The 15,636-nt window shown below is 50.4% G+C and overlaps 1 protein-coding gene across 4 annotated transcripts in view; it reads left to right on the top strand.

Annotated features, from left to right (window-relative positions):
- The window catches only part of LOC135070216 (catechol O-methyltransferase-like), a 325,418-nt gene that overhangs the window by 102,964 nt on the left and 206,818 nt on the right, over nt 1–15,636 (top strand). For 2 of the 4 annotated variants that reach the window (XM_063964746.1, XM_063964748.1), the window contains exon 1: nt 3,256–3,462. The exons of 1 other annotated variant lie outside the window; for it this stretch is intronic. The gene's annotated coding sequence lies outside the window, so the exon portion shown is untranslated. Of the gene's footprint in view, nt 1–3,255; nt 3,463–15,636 lie in introns of those variants that run through there. One more of the 4 variants, XM_063964750.1, reaches the window with a different exon arrangement.

Genomic DNA, 15,636 nt, shown 5'->3' with positions numbered 1-15,636 from the left:
CCCTATAGGTTTCCCGATATTGGCCCCTGCAGCTGGTAGCCAATTGTATCCTACAGGCTACACACTGCATTCCTGGTCGGCAAAGGGTCTCCCCAGAGCCCTCCCCGGAAGTGGCCGCTGTGCTGTGCGGTCTGACTGATCGTGAATGCGCAGACCCCATTGCAGCTCACTGGTCATATCGCAAGGATGGGCTGCTTCCTTTTCCCTGCCTGTGCTCATTAATACATTCAGGTGATATTATTGCATATTGAAATTTGATCCTGGGCGCTAATATCGCGCCCAGATGCAATCATTGATAAACGAGCCCCTGGATCAGCAAAGAGTGCTTCTCATTTAAGAAATGTCTCCAGTACGCTTATATCTGTAGCTGTGTCCTGAGTGTAGCTGGAATTACTATTGTCTGCGTGACCACAATTATAATAGCAGCACACTGTGTGGCTCAGTCCATCTGTAGTGCCCAGCAATGGTTTCCAGAGTAGTTACTGGCTAAAACTGGCAGGAGCTGACACCTGGCCTGTGGAGCTGAAGCTGTCACAGCTCTGCTAGTTGGAGAGGTATGAGACAGCGCAGCTGCCGGCCTGCGGTGGAAAGGGCTGATGAGCTGACACCTCCAAATGAGCTTCTCCTGCAGACAGCGCCGTCACACAGCGTTGATGGAATGAATAATTCTTAGGTGACCACCGCAATAACACAGTTAGCATGGGCATATTCATTGCGGTAGTGGCATGTACCTCGTGATCTCTAAATAAGCACCTGTCTCTCCTCCAGAAAATATGGATATACTGTAGATACCCTTATGTGATGTACACTGAAGCTTCACACTGCCAGCTCCGCTGCTGTTATACAGTGTGACAGGTGCAGCAACAGCGCACAGCAGCAGGGTAGAGATTGTAACTAGGTCGACCACTATTGGTCGACAGTAACTAGGTCGACACCTGAAATATGTTGATACGGTCATTAGGTCGACATGGAAAAAGGTCGACTTAAGTGCAGTCGACCTAAAGACCGGATCCCTTTTACAATATATTTTATCACTTTAAAAGACATGGATGGTCATTCCGAGTTGTTCGCTCGTTGCCGTTTTTCGCAACGCAGCGATTAGGTGGAAAATGCGCATGCGCTAAGTAATTTAACACAAAACTTTGGAGATTTGCACAAGCTCGAGCGACGTTTTTTCAATGCTCGAGTGATTGTAGTGTGATTGACAGGAAGTGGGTGTTTCTTGGCGGCAACTAGGCGTTTTCAGGGAGTGTGCTAAAAAACGCAGGCGTACCAGGTAAAAACGCAGGAGTGGCTGGAGAAACGGGGGAGTGGCTGGCCGAACGCAGGGCGTGTTTGTGACGTCAAACCAGGAACTAAACAGACTGAGGTGATCGCAGTCTAGGAGTAGGTCTGGAGCTACTCAGAAACTGCAAGGAATTATTTAGTAACAGTTCTATTAGTCTTTCGTTCGCTATTCTGCTAAGCTAAGATACACTCCCAGAGGGCGGCGGCCTAGCGTGTGCAATGCTGCTAAAAGCAGCTAGCGCGCTAACAACTCGGAATGACCACCATTGAGTGTTGTCCCTTTTCACTGTATATGTACAGTATAATGATGCAATTCACCCCAGCGCACCTAGGGGCCCCTGCATCTCCTCTTCGGGAGGTGTGTGTGTCCGGGAGGTTAGGAGGCGCTAGGCTAAAGGTTTGCCCAGGGTGCAGAGAGATCTTGCACCGTCCCTCTAAGTGCGGCATATACATAGTAGCTTAACATATTTGCAGGTGCTCTTTCATAGCACCTGAGTTCCTACCCTATAAGGGGGTTATTTATCAAAGCTTGGAGAGAGATAAAGTACCAACAAATCAGCTTCTGTCATTTTACAAGACGTGTTTGCAAGAAGACAGGCGCTGATTGCTTGGTATTTAGGGGGTCATTCCGAGTTGATCGCACGTAGCAACTTTTTCCTGCTCGTACGATCATCTAGACGCGGCCTATGGGGGAGTGTATTTTAGCATAGCAGGGCTGTGCTCGCTTGTGCAGTTCTGCTATGCTAAAAAAAGTTTTGTGCAGAAGTAGACTAGCCCTGCAGTTACTTACCCTGTGCGATGGATCCAGCGATGAAGGTCCCGGATTTGACGTCAGACATCCGCCCTCCAAACGCCTGGACACGCCTGCGTTCGGATCTCCACGTCCGGAAAATGGTGAGTAGACGCCCGGAACGCCTCCCCGATGTAAATCTTCTTCCGATCGCGCTAGCGATTACTTTCTTCTTTATTCTGACTGCTGCCTAGCGACGGCAACGACGCACGTGCGCAATGCAGCCACCGCCCATGCGCAGTTCCAACCCGTACGCACCGCAGTCATGAACCGCTGCGTACGGACGGGTCGGAATGACCCCCTTAATCTTCAAGCTTTGATAAATGTCTGTGTATAGTGATGTCTGTATTTAAGCAAAGCAGAGCTGAGTCTTTGCCCTGGGTGACAGAAAGTATAGCTTCACCCTGAGAGCAGACATGCTGCTTGAATTGCACTGACCTTGGGCGGGATGTACTAAGCGGAAAATGCGGTTAACTCCCTGTTTACCGCATTTTCCTGATGTACTAACCGCCGGCCGGCAGGACAGCGCCGCGGCGGGGTACGCCAGCTTTAGCTGGCGTACGTCCATAGAAGCCTATGGGCTTCTCTCCGCGGCGCTGTGTGAGGGATCCGATCGGATCCCTCCCAGCATGCCCTGCGGCCGCCCCCGTCACCCCCCGCATGCGCAGACTGCATGCGAATCCCGGAAGTCAGGCTGCCGCTGCGCATCGCGGAGGACAGCTCTTATCGGAAGAGCTGTCCTCCGCAATGCTGATCGCATATGTTAGTACATATGCGATCAGCATCGTGGCGATGGGCGGCGATGTACATTAGTACATCCCGCCCCTTATCTAGGGTCGTCGTTGCACAACCACAGCGGTTTGAGGTGTAAATAGAGTAATTGTGTATTTTCTTTCACTTCTGGGTAAAATCATTGTCATTAAACGTGTAAAAGTTGAACATCTTAAAGCAAAAAATAAAATAACCATATATGGATAAATAGATCATCACAGCCCAGTCTGGTACACACTGATACTGTCATGCCCCATTTCTATTTACTTTCCCGTAACCTATAAAAAATACCGCCCCGGTCAGAGGTTTCTGTTGCACAGACCTGACTGTCCTGCAGCACAGCCAGCCTTGCCAATGGGTGGGGTATGTGCACACAGAGAGCCGGGGCCTCTCGCAAGGAGTACTCTGGCTGATGTGATGCAATGTGACCGGCAGCAGGAGCCCGCACTCTGTATAAAGTCCGCGTTGCTGGACGAGAGCCGAGGACAGAACGGGGGAGCAGCTGCACCTGGCACGTACACTGGAATCAGTGTACATGTATAGCAGCGCGCTGCGCTCACACAGGAGCCCTGGGAAATTGCGCCACTCTGTCTACACACCTGATCTCAAGTAAGGTACGGATTACTGTAATGAGATTTGAGGAACATGCCTCTATCATACCTCCCAACATGACCCTCTCCAGGAGGGACACAATGCTCTGCCTCTGGACTTTTCTCTTAATTTATGATTGCCGGCACCTGTTTTGAACAGGTAAATGAATAAAGAAAGGTGTTTCAGCACAGGTGATGGCAATTATAGATTAAGAGGGAAGTCCAGGAGCAGTGCATTCTGTCCCTCCTGGAGAGGGTCATGTCGGGAGGTATGCTCTATGTGCTTGTTTATGGTCTACGCTTATACTAATTATTATCTTAGCACTGGCCGGGTACTTAGTCTGTGCCGAAAGGAATCGGTTATGTGACCACAAACCCAACCCGTGCCGAAGTGTGCGGTGTTATTTCCGGCCAGAAGCTACTGGATTTGCTGTAACATTTGTGTAAAAGAAACCTTTCTTTATGTACTGCACGCAGTAGAAACACCCGATCCTCTATTGCAGTATCTGCTGTACATGAAGTATATAATTATCTGCATTAAAGTAATTATACCGTTTTCTGGTTACTAATGTTCTTTATTTATAAGATTGCTGCAAGCATACAGTACTATTACACCTGCTACCAGTTTTATGAGTATTGTAACATGATTATTGCTCCCATCCGTAACATAAAGGATACTGGCAGTCTGGTGTTGCTTGTCTGTCTGTCTTCTTTTATATAATAGGCCCTACACACTGGGAGAAAATACTGAAAGATATGAACGATCTCGTTCATTAATGAACGAGATACCGTTCATATCTTTCAGTGTGGAGGCACCAGCGATGAACGGTGTGCGGCCCCGCACTCGTTCATCCCCGGTGCCCCGTCGCTTGTGCATGCAGGCCAATATGGACGATCTTGTCCATATTTGCCTGCACTGCTATGCTATGAAGAAACTTCACTCCCCCCGCCGTTGGGTCGCCCGTCGGCCGTATCTGCCGTCGGGCAGCTCGGCGACGGATCGACAAATGTGTAGGGCCCATAAAGCGCTAGTAAAATAAACGATATATGTGTTTTATGCTTTGCATTGTGCAATATACTGTAACCCAGTTGCTGATATAGTCTCAGTGCTGACTTTTCATTACCATTCCTGAATAGTTTTAAATATTTGGAATTACAATAATAGGATAGTAAGGGACATAGATGTGTCAAACCTTTATAAAAAGAAAAAGTAACTGCTTCTGTCATTTTATAGCGGGACTAGCTAAATGCTGATTGATTAGTTGCTAGGGACACTTTTTAAAGAAAGTTTGCTATATATCCCCTCTTAAAGTGGTTCTGGAGAGGCGGTGTAACTCCTTTCCCCCGCCACCTACCGGTGGTAGAGTGTTCGTCAAACTGTACATTTCTCTGACGTCCTAGTGGATGCTGGGAACTCCGAAAGGACCATGGGGAATAGCGGCTCCGCAGGAGACTGGGCACAAAAGTAAAAGCTTTAGGACTAGTTGGTGTGCACTGGCTCCTCCCCCTATGACCCTCCTCCAAGCCTCAGTTAGATTTTTGTGCCCGAACGAGAAGGGTGCAATCTAGGTGGCTCTCCTGAGCTGCTTAGAGTAAAAGTTTAAATTAGGTTTTTTATTTTCAGTGAGTCCTGCTGGCAACAGGCTCACTGCATCGAGGGACTAAGGGGAGAAGAAGCGAACTCACCTGCGTGCAGAGTGGATTGGGCTTCTTAGGCTACTGGACATTAGCTCCAGAGGGACGATCACAGGCCCAGCCATGGATGGGTCCCAGAGCCGCGCCGCCGTCCCCCTTACAGAGCCAGAAGAGCAGAAGAGGTCCGGAAAATCGGCGGCAGAAGACGTCCTGTCTTCAATAAGGTAGCGCACAGCACCGCAGCTGTGCGCCATTGCTCTCAGCACACTTCACACTCCGGTCACTGAGGGTGCAGGGCGCTGGGGGGGGGCGCCCTGAGACGCAATAAAAATACCTTAGATGGCAAAAAATACATCACATATAGCTCCTGGGCTATATGGATGCATTTAACCCCTGCCAGAATACATAGAAAAACGGGAGATAAGGCCGCCGATAAGGGGGCGGAGCCTATCTCCTCAGCACACTGGCGCCATTTTCCCTCACAGCTCCGTTGGAGGGAAGCTCCCTGGCTCTCCCCTGCAGTCACTACACTACAGAAAGGGTTAAAAAAGAGAGGGGGGGCACTAATTACGCGCAGTATTAAAGATACAGCAGCTATAAGGGGAAAAACACTTATATAAGGTTATCCCTGTATATATATATAGCGCTCTGGTGTGTGCTGGCAAACTCTCCCTCTGTCTCCCCAAAGGGCTAGTGGGGTCCTGTCCTCTATCAGAGCATTCCCTGTGTGTGTGCTGTATGTCGGTACGTTTGTGTCGACATGTATGAGGAGAAAAATGATGTGGAGACGGAGCAGATTGCCTGTAATAGTGATGTCACCCCCTAGGGGGTCGACACCTGAGTGGATGAACTGTTGGAAGGAATTACGTGACAGTGTCAGCTCTGTATAAAAGACAGTGGTTGACATGAGACAGCCGGCTACTCAGCTTGTGCCTGTCCAGACGTCTCATAGGCCGTCAGGGGCTCTAAAGCGCCCGTTACCTCAGATGGCAGATATAGACGCCGACACGGATACTGACTCCAGTGTCGACGGTGAAGAGACAAATGTGACTTCCAGTAGGGCCACACGTTACATGATTGAGGCAATGAAAAATGTTTTACACATTTCTGATAATACGAGTACCACCAAAAAGGGGTATTATGTTCGGTGAGGAAAAACTACCTGTAGTTTTCCTGAATCTGAGAAATTAAATGAGGTGTGTGATGATGCGTGGGTTTCCCCCGATAACAACTGATAATTTCTAAAATGTTATTGGCATTATATCCTTTCCCGCCAGAGGTTAGGGTGCGTTGGGAAACACCCCCTAGGGTGGATAAAGCGCTCACACGCTTGTAAGGGCTCTACCCTCTCCTGAGATGGCCGCCCTTAAGGATCCTGCTGATAGAAAGCAGGAGGGTATCCTAAAATGTATTTACACACATACTGGTGTTATACTGCGACCAGCAATCGCCTCAGCCTGGATGTGCAGTGCTGGGTTGGCGTGGTCGGATTCCCTGACTGAAAATATTGATACCCTAGATAGGGACAGTATATTTTTGCCTATAGAGCATTTAAAGAGATGCATTTCTATATATGCGTGATGCACAGCGGAATATTTGCCGACTGGCATCAAGTCTAAGTGCGTTGTCCATTTCTACCAGTAGAGGGTTAAGGACACGACAGTGGTCAGGTGATGCGGATTTCAAACGGCATTTGGAAGTATTGCCTTATTAAGGGGAGGAGTTATTTGGGGTCGGTCTTTCAGACCTGGTGGCCACGGCAACAGCTGGGAAATCCACGTTTGTACCCCAGGTCGCCTCTCAACATGAGAAGACGCCGTATTATCAGGCGCAGTCTTTTCGTGGACAAGCGGGCAAAAGGTTCCTCATTTCTGCCCCGTGACAGAGGGAGAGGAAAAAGGCTGCAGAAATCAGCCAGTTCCCAGGAACAGAAACCCTCTCCCGCCTCTGCCAAGCCCTCAGTATGACGCTGGGGCTTTACAAGCAGAATCAGGCACGGTGGGGGGCCCGTCTCAATGAATTTCAGCGCGCAGTGGGCTCACTCGCAAGTAGACCCCTGGATCCTTCAGGTGATATCTCAGGGGTACAAATTGGAATTCGAGACGTCTCCCCCTCGCCGTTTCCTAAAGTCGGCTTTACCGATGTCTCCTTCTGACAGGGAGACAGTTTTGGAAGCCATTCACAAGCTGTATTCCCAGCAGGTGATAATCAAGGTACCCCTCCTGCAACAGGGAACGGGGTATTATTCCACACTGTTGTGGTACCGAAGCCGGACGGCTCGGTGAGACCGATTCTAAATCTAAAATCTTTGAACACTTACATACAGAGGTTCAAATTCAAGATTGAGTCACTCAGAGCAGTGATTGCGAACCTGGAAGAAGGGGACTACATGATGTCTCGGGACATCAAGGATGCTTACCTTCATGTCCAAATTTACCCTTCTCACCAAGGGTACCTCAGGTTTATGGTACAGAACTGTCACTATCAGTTCAGACGCTGCCGTATGGATGGTCCACGGCACCCCGGGTCTTTACCAAGGTAATGGCCGAAATGATGATATTCCTTCGAAGGAAGGGAATTTTAGTTATCCCTTACTTGGACGATTCCCTGATAAGGGTAAGATCCAGGGAACAGTTGGAGGTCGGTGTAGCACTATCTCAGGTAGTGTTGCGGCAGCACGATTGGATTCTCAATATTCCAAAATCGCAGCTGGTTCCGACGACTTGTCTTCTGTTCCTAGGGATGATCCTGGACACAGTCCAGAAAAAGGTGTTTCTCCCGGAGGAGAAAGCCAGGGAGTTATCCGAGCTAGTCAGGAACCTCCTAAAACCGAGGCAAGTCTCAGTGCATCAATGCACAAGGGTTCTGGGTAAAATGGTGGCTTCCTACGAAGCAATCCCATTCGGCAGATTCCACGCAAGAACTTTCCAGTGGGACCTGCTGGACAAATGGTCCGGGTCGCATCTTCAGATGCATCAGCGGATAACCCTGTCACCAAGAACAAGGGTGTCCCTCCTGTGGTGGTTGCAGAGTGCTCATCTTCTAGAGGGCCGCAGATTCGGCATTCAGGACTGGGTCCTGGTGACCACGGATGCCAGCCTGCGAGGCTGGGGAGCAGTCACACAGGGAAGGAATTTCCAGGGCTTATGGTCAAGCCTGGAGACATCACTTCACATAAATATCTTGAAGCTAAGGGCCATTTACAATGTTCTAAGCTTAGCAAGACCTCTGCTTCAAGGTCAGCCGGTGTTGATCCAGTCGGACAACATCACGGCAGTCACCCACGTAAACAGACAGGGTGGCACAAGAAGCAGGAGGGCAATGGCAGAAGCTGCAAGGATTCTTCGCTGGGCGGAAAATCATGTGATAGCACTGTCGGCAATTCCGGGAGTGGACAACTGGGAAGCAGACTTCCTCAGCAGACACGACCTCCACCCGGGAGAGTGGGGACTTCACCCAGAAGTCTTCCACATGATTATAAACCGTTGGGAAAAACTCGACAGGTATTGCGCCAGGTCAAGGGACCCTCAGGCAATAGCTGTAGACGCTCTGGTAACACCGTGGGTGTACCAGTCAGTGTATGTGTTCCCTCATCTGCCTCTCATACCCAAGGTACTGAGATTGATAAGATGGAGAGGAGTAAGCACTATATTCGTGGCTCCGGATTGGCCAAGAAGGACTTGGTAACCGGAACTTCAAAAGATGCTCACGGAGGATCCGTGGCCTCTACCTCTAAGAAGGGACCTGCTTCAGCAAGGACCCTGTCTGTTCCAAGACTTACCGCGACTGCGTTTGACGGCATGGCGGTTGAACGCCGGATCCTGAAGGAAAAAAGGCATTCCGGATGAGGTCATCCCTATCCTGATCAAAGCCAGGAAGGATGTAACCGCAAAACATTATCACCGCAATTGGCGAAAATATGTTGCGTGGTGCGAGGCCAGTAAGGCCCGACGGAGGAAATTCAACTGGGTCGATTCCTACATTTCCTGCAAACAGGAGTGTCTATGGGCCTGAAATTGGGGTCCATTAAGGTTCAAATTTCGGCCCTGTCAATTTTCTTCCAAAAAGAACTAGCTTCAGTCCCTGAAGTTCAGACGTTGTAAAAGGGGTACTGCATATACAGCCTCCTTTTGTGCCTCCAGTGGCACCTTGGGATCTCAATGTAGTTTTTGGGTTCCAAAAAGTCACATTGGTTTGAACCACTTAAATCTGTGGAGTTAAAATATCTCACATGGAAAGTGGTCATGCTGTTAGCCCTGGCCTGGGCCAGGCGCGTGTCAGAATTGGCGGCTTTATCCTGTAAAAGCCCTTATCTGATTTTCCATTCGGACAGGGCGGAATTGAGGACTTGTCCTCAGTTTCTCCCTAAGGTGGTTTCAGCGTTTCACCTGAACCAACCTATTGTGGTGCCTGCGGCTACTAGGGACTTGGAGGACTCCAAGTTGCTAGACGTTGTCAGGGCCCTGAAAATATGTTTCCAGGACGGCTGGAGTCGGAAAATCTGACTCGCTGTTTATCCTGTATGCACCTAACAAGCTGGGTGCTCCTGCTTCTAAGCAGACTATTGCTCGTTGGATTTGTAGTACAATTCAGCTTGCACATTCTGTGGCAGGCCTGCCACAGCCAAAAATCTGTAAATGCCCACTCCACAAGGAAGATGGGCTCATCTTGGGCGGCTGCCCGAGGGGTCTCGGCTTTACAACTTTGCCGAGCAGCTACTTGGTCAGGAGCAAATACGTTTGTAAAATTCTACAAAATTGATACCCTGGCTGAGGAGGACCTGGAGTTCTCTCAATTGGTGCTGCAGAGTCATCCGCACTCTCCCGCCCGTTTGGGAGCTTTGGTATAATCCCCATGGTCCTTTCGGAGTTCCCAGCATCCACTAGGATGTCAGAGAAAATAAGAATTTACTTACTGATAATTCTATTTCTCATAGTCCGTAGTGGATGCTGGGCGCCCATCCCAAGTGCGGATTGTCTGCAATACTTGTACATAGTTACAAAAATCGGGTTATTATTGTTGTGAGCCATCTTTTCAGAGGCTCCTCTGTTATCATGCTGTTAACTGGGTTCAGATCACAGGTTGTACGGTGTGATTGGTGTGGCTGGTATGAGTCTTACCCGGGATTCAAAATCCTTCCTTATTGTGTACGCTCGTCCGGGCACAGTATCCTAACTGAGGCTTGGAGGAGGGTCATAGGGGGAGGAGCCAGTGCACACCAACTAGTCCTAAAGCTTTTACTTTTGTGCCCAGTCTCCTGCGGAGCCGCTATTCCCCATGGTCCTTTCGGAGTTCCCAGCATCCACTACGGACTATGAGAAATAGAATTATCGGTAAGTAAATTCTTATTTTCTCTGACGTCCTAGTGGATGCTGGGTACTCCGTAAGGACCATGGGGTATAGACGGGCTCCACAGGAGACTGGGCACTCTTAAAAGAAAGATTAGGTACTATATCTGGTGTGCACTGGCTCCTCCCTCTATGCATGCCCCTCCTCCAGACCTCAGTTAGTATCTGTGCCCGGCCAGAGCTGGATGCACCCTAGGGGCTCTCCTGAGCTTCCTAGAAAAGAAAGTATTTGTTAGGTTTTTTATTTTCAGTGAGATCTGCTGGCAACAGACTAACTGCTACGTGGGACTGAGGGGAGAGAAGCGAACCTACCTGCTTGCAGCTAGCTTGGGCTTCTAAGGCTACTGGACACCATTAGCTCCAGAGGGATCGAACACAGGCCCAGTCCTCGGTCGTCCGGTCCCGGAGCCGCGCCGCCGTCCCCCTTGCAGAGCCAGAAGAACGAAGAGAAGTTGAAAATCGGCGGCTGAAGACTCCGGTCTTCATTAAGGTAGCGCACAGCACTGCAGCTGTGCGCCATTGCTCCCTTAGCACACCACACACTCCGGTCACTGATGGGTGCAGGGCGCTGGGGGGGCGCCCTGGGCAGCAATTAGATTACCTTACTTGGCGAAAAGCACATAATACAGTCTGATAAACTGTATATGTGCATTAACCCCCGCCATTAAAGTACATAAAAGGACAGAAGCCCGCCGCTGAGGGGGCCAGGCCTTCTTCCTCAGCACACCGGCGCCATTTTCTCTTCACAGCTCAGCTGGAAGGAAGCTCCCCAGGCTCTCCCCTGCAGTATCCTGGTACACAAAGGGTAAAAAAGAGAGTGGGGGGGGCACATACATTTAGGTGCAAAACTGTGTATATAAGCTGCTATAGGGGAAAAATCACTCAGTATAGTGTACATCCCTGTATTATATAGCGCTGTGGTGTGTGCTGGCATACTCTCTCTCTGTCTCTCCAAGGGGCCTGGTGGGGGAACTGTCTTCAAATAGAGCATCCCCTGTGTGTGTGGTGTGTCGGTACGCGTGTGTCGACATGTCTGAGGTAAAAGGCTCCTCTAAGGAGGTGATAGAGCGGATAAGTGTGTGGGAGGGTGTCTCGGTCAACAACGCCGACACCTGTTTGGATATGTGTAAGTGCTGAGGTAAAATTATTGCACAAAAGGTTAGGGAACAGAAAGGAAATCTACCCTGGTCTGTCCCTATGTCACAGAGTCCTTCAGAGTCTCTCTATGCTCACTATCCAAAATAACAAAGTATCGACACGGAGTTTAACTCCACTGTCGACTACGATAATGCAAAGTTACAGCCAAGAGGGCTAAAAGATATTCAATATATGATTATTGGAATAAAAGATGATTTGCATATCACTGATGACTCATCTGTCCCTGACACGAGAGTACACATGTTAAGTGGAAGAATGCTGAGGTAAATTTCCCTCCTCTCATGAGGAAAAAGAGCGGGAATCTCCAGACAAGAGACGGCAGCTTCCCACAAGAGAATTCTCAGGCTGTATCCTTTCCCCACTAGGGCCAGGATGTGTTGAGAATCTTCCCCTTGGGTGTCCTGTTTGCACTAGCTATTCTCAGGGACCCTGCAGATAGTGTGCACATTCTAGTATACTACCCAGACCGGCGATTGTGTCGGCATGGGTTTATAGCGCTGTGGCAGCGTGGACAGGTACCTTATCAGCAGAGATTGAGACCCTAGTATGCATATAAATATTTTAAGATGCTGTCTTAAGTGATAGATATATAATTATAAAGCATACCCAAAGGGACATGAGTATACTGGGTCCTAGAGACAAAAGCTATGTCGATTTCTGCTTGACGTGTCCTGTAGAATATACATTGGACAGATGATGCCGACTTAAGAGGCATATGGAAGGCTGAGGATTGTGTGGAGAAAGGTTCTCGGGCCTGGTCTCCACAGCTATAGCTGGTAATTCTGATATTTTTCCTTATATTCCTGCACAGCCTAGGAAAGCACGACATTATTAAATGCAGCTTTTCGAATAAAGAAACAAGAAAGTCTGAGGTGCGTCCTTTCTTGTCAGAGCCGGGGGCAGAGGAAAGAAGCTGTACAACACAGCTAGTCCCCAGGAACAGAAGTCCTCCCCGGCCTCTACAAAAATCCACCGCATGTTGCTGGGGCTCCACAGGCGGAGCTAGGCCCGGTGGGGACACGCCTTCGTAAGTTCAGCCACAAGTGGGTTCACTCCCTGTTAGATCCCTGGGCAATAGAAATTGTATCGCAGGGATACAGGCTGGACTGTGAGAAGATGCCCCCTCACCGAAGACCCGGCGGGCTTCCCCCCAAGAGAGGGAGCCAGTGTTAACTGCAATTCGTAAATTGTATCTTCAACAGGTGGTTGTCAAGGGTCCCCTCCTTCAACAAGAGGGTGTTATTATTCGACCATGTTATAATCCCGAAACCATATGGTTCGGTTAGACCCATATTGAATTAAAATCCCTGAACATATACCTGAAAAGGTTCAGGTTCAAGATGGAATCGCTAAGATCGGTCATTGCAAGCCTGAAATGAATCGGGACATAAGGGATGCATACCTTCGTGTCCCCATTTATCCACCTCATCAGGCGTACCTCAGAATTGCGGTACGGGATTGTCATTACCAATTTCACCAAGGTAATGGCGGATATGATGGTGCTCCTGCGGAAGCAAGGTGTCACTATTATCACATACTTGGATGATCTCCTCATAAAAGCGAGATCAAGAGAGCAGTTGCTGGACAGCGTATCACCTTCTCTGGAAGTGAAACGGCAACACGACTGGATTCTATATATTCCGAAGTCGCAGTTGGTTCCTACAGCTCATCTGCCTCGCCTAGGCATGATCCTAGACACAGACCAGAAGAGGGTTTATCTCCCGATAGAGAGAGCTCAGGAGCTCATGACACTGGTCAGGAATCCATTGAATACCAAAACAGGTGTCAGTGCATCACTGCACTCGAGTCCTGGGAAGGATGATGGCATCATACGAGGCCATCCCCTTCGGCTGGTTCCATGCAAGGACAATGGAACTTACTGGACAAGTGGTCCGGATCACATCTTCAGATGCATCGGTTAATCACCCTATCCCCCAGGGCCAGGGTGTCTCTCCTGTGGTGGCTGCATAGTGCTCACCTTCTCGAGGGCCGCAGATTCGGCATTCAGGACTGGGTCCTGGTGACCACGGATGCAAGCCTCCGAGGGTGGGGGGCAGTTACACAGGGAAGAAAATTCCAAGGTTTGTGGTCAAGCCAACAGACTTGCCTTCACATCAATATCCTGGAACTAAGGGCCATATACAACGCCCTAAGTCAAGCGGAGTTCCTTCTTCGCGACCAACCGGTTCTGATCCAGTCAGACCGCAGGGGCTCATGTAAACCGCCAGGGCGGCACAAGGAGCAGGGTGGCGAGGGTAGAAGCCACCAGAATTCTTCGCTGGGCGGAGAATCAAGTAAGCGCACTGTCAGCAGTGTTCATTCCGGGAGTGGACACGACCTCCACCCGGGAAAGTGGTGACTTCATCAGGAAATCTTCACGCAGTTTTGCAAATTGATGGAAACTGCCTCAGGTGGACTACATGGCGTCCCACCTCAATAAAAAGATAAAAAAGGTTTTACGCTGGGTCAAGGGACTCTCAGGCGATAGCTGTGGTCGCACTAGTAACACCGTGGGTGTTCCAGTCGGTCTATCACTGACCTGGTTTGGGAGTGTTGTGGACTCGGGGCTTCTTCCGATGACCGGGAAGAGGAACCGCCACTGGGTCGCAGTAGGGATGGCCGGATGTAGGTCTTCCTCATGCAGGACTACGTCGGCAGGCGGGAGGCACAGAGGAGTTCTTGACGGTCTCCTGTAAGACAAGACTCGTAGAAATACTGAAGGCTGGGGTACTGAGATATTAGAGGTACCGTGATGTCGGAGGCTCCGCGGTATTGGGGTTCTGAGGTGCTGGAAGAACAGGGCGTGCTAGGAGGCCCCTGGAGGTACGGAGATGCTTGGAGGCACGAGGTGCTTGGAGGCACGGAGGTGCTTGGAGGCACGGAGGTGCTTGGAGGCACGGAGGTGCTTGGAGGCACGAGGTGCTTGGAGGCACGGAGGTGCTTGAAGGCACGAGGGTACTTGGAGGCACGGAGGTACTTGGAGGCACGGAGGTGCTTGGAGGCACGAGGTGCTTGGAGGCACGGAGGTGCTTGGAGGCACGGAGGTGCTTGGAGGCACGAGGTGCTTGGAGGCACGGGGTGCTTGGAGGCACGGAGGTGCTTGGAGGCACGGAGGTGCTTGGAGGCACGGAGGTGCTTGGAGGCACGGGATGCTTGGAGGTACAGGATGCTTGGAGGCACAGGACGAGCTTGGAGGCACAGGATGCTTGGAGGCACAGGACGAGGGAGCTCTGGAATCACAGCTTCCGAAGGAGAAACGAAGATACTCAGGCACCGGATCTCTGCCTGGTATCCGCTTTTAAACTCCCCGCCCCAGCCTGATTGACGGAGCAGGCAGGTGACGTCAGACCTGCTCCGCCTGCTTGCCCTCACTTGTGATGGCGGCGTCCCTGCTTCCGGGAAGCCGCCGGGGAGCAGCGCCGACCCGCCACTGAATCCGGAGACCGCCAGGGGGAACGAGGCGCCGGGCAGACCAGACCACCCGTAGGGACAAGCGCGGCCGCCGCGGCCGCTGCAGGTTTGTAACAGTACCCCCTCCTCCAGGAGTGGCCCCTGGACACTTCCCGGGCTTAGTCGGATGTTTGGAGTGGAAGATCCGAATCAGACGAGGAGCCATTACTTCAGTAGCTCCAATCCAACTTCTTTCCTCAGGACCGTAACCCTTCCAGTCCACCAAGTACTGTAATTTTTTATGAAGATAACGGGAGTCAAGAATAGCTTTGATTTCAAACTCTGCTCCGGCTTCTGCCACTACTGACGTTGACCTAGGGAGTGCTGAGTGGAACCGATTCAGAACGAGGGGACGGAGTAGAGAAACATGAAAGGCGTTAGGTACTCGAAGATGGGCAGGCAAACCCAGTTTACAGACCACAGGATTTAAGACTTTTAGCACAGGGTAGGGCCCGATGAACCTTGGAGCGAATTTCATGGTAGGCACCTTCAGCCGGAGGTTCCGTGTGGACAGCCATACCCTGTCCCCAACTTTATATTGAGGTGCAGCTCGCCGTTTCTTATCTGCGAAGAACTTGTACCGAGCCGAAACCTGCTTAAGATTGGC

This window comes from Pseudophryne corroboree, chromosome 1 (assembly GCF_028390025.1).
Source record: "Pseudophryne corroboree isolate aPseCor3 chromosome 1, aPseCor3.hap2, whole genome shotgun sequence".
Taxonomy (NCBI): domain Eukaryota; kingdom Metazoa; phylum Chordata; class Amphibia; order Anura; family Myobatrachidae; genus Pseudophryne; species Pseudophryne corroboree.
This window is presented reverse-complemented; position numbering and strand designations above follow the sequence as displayed.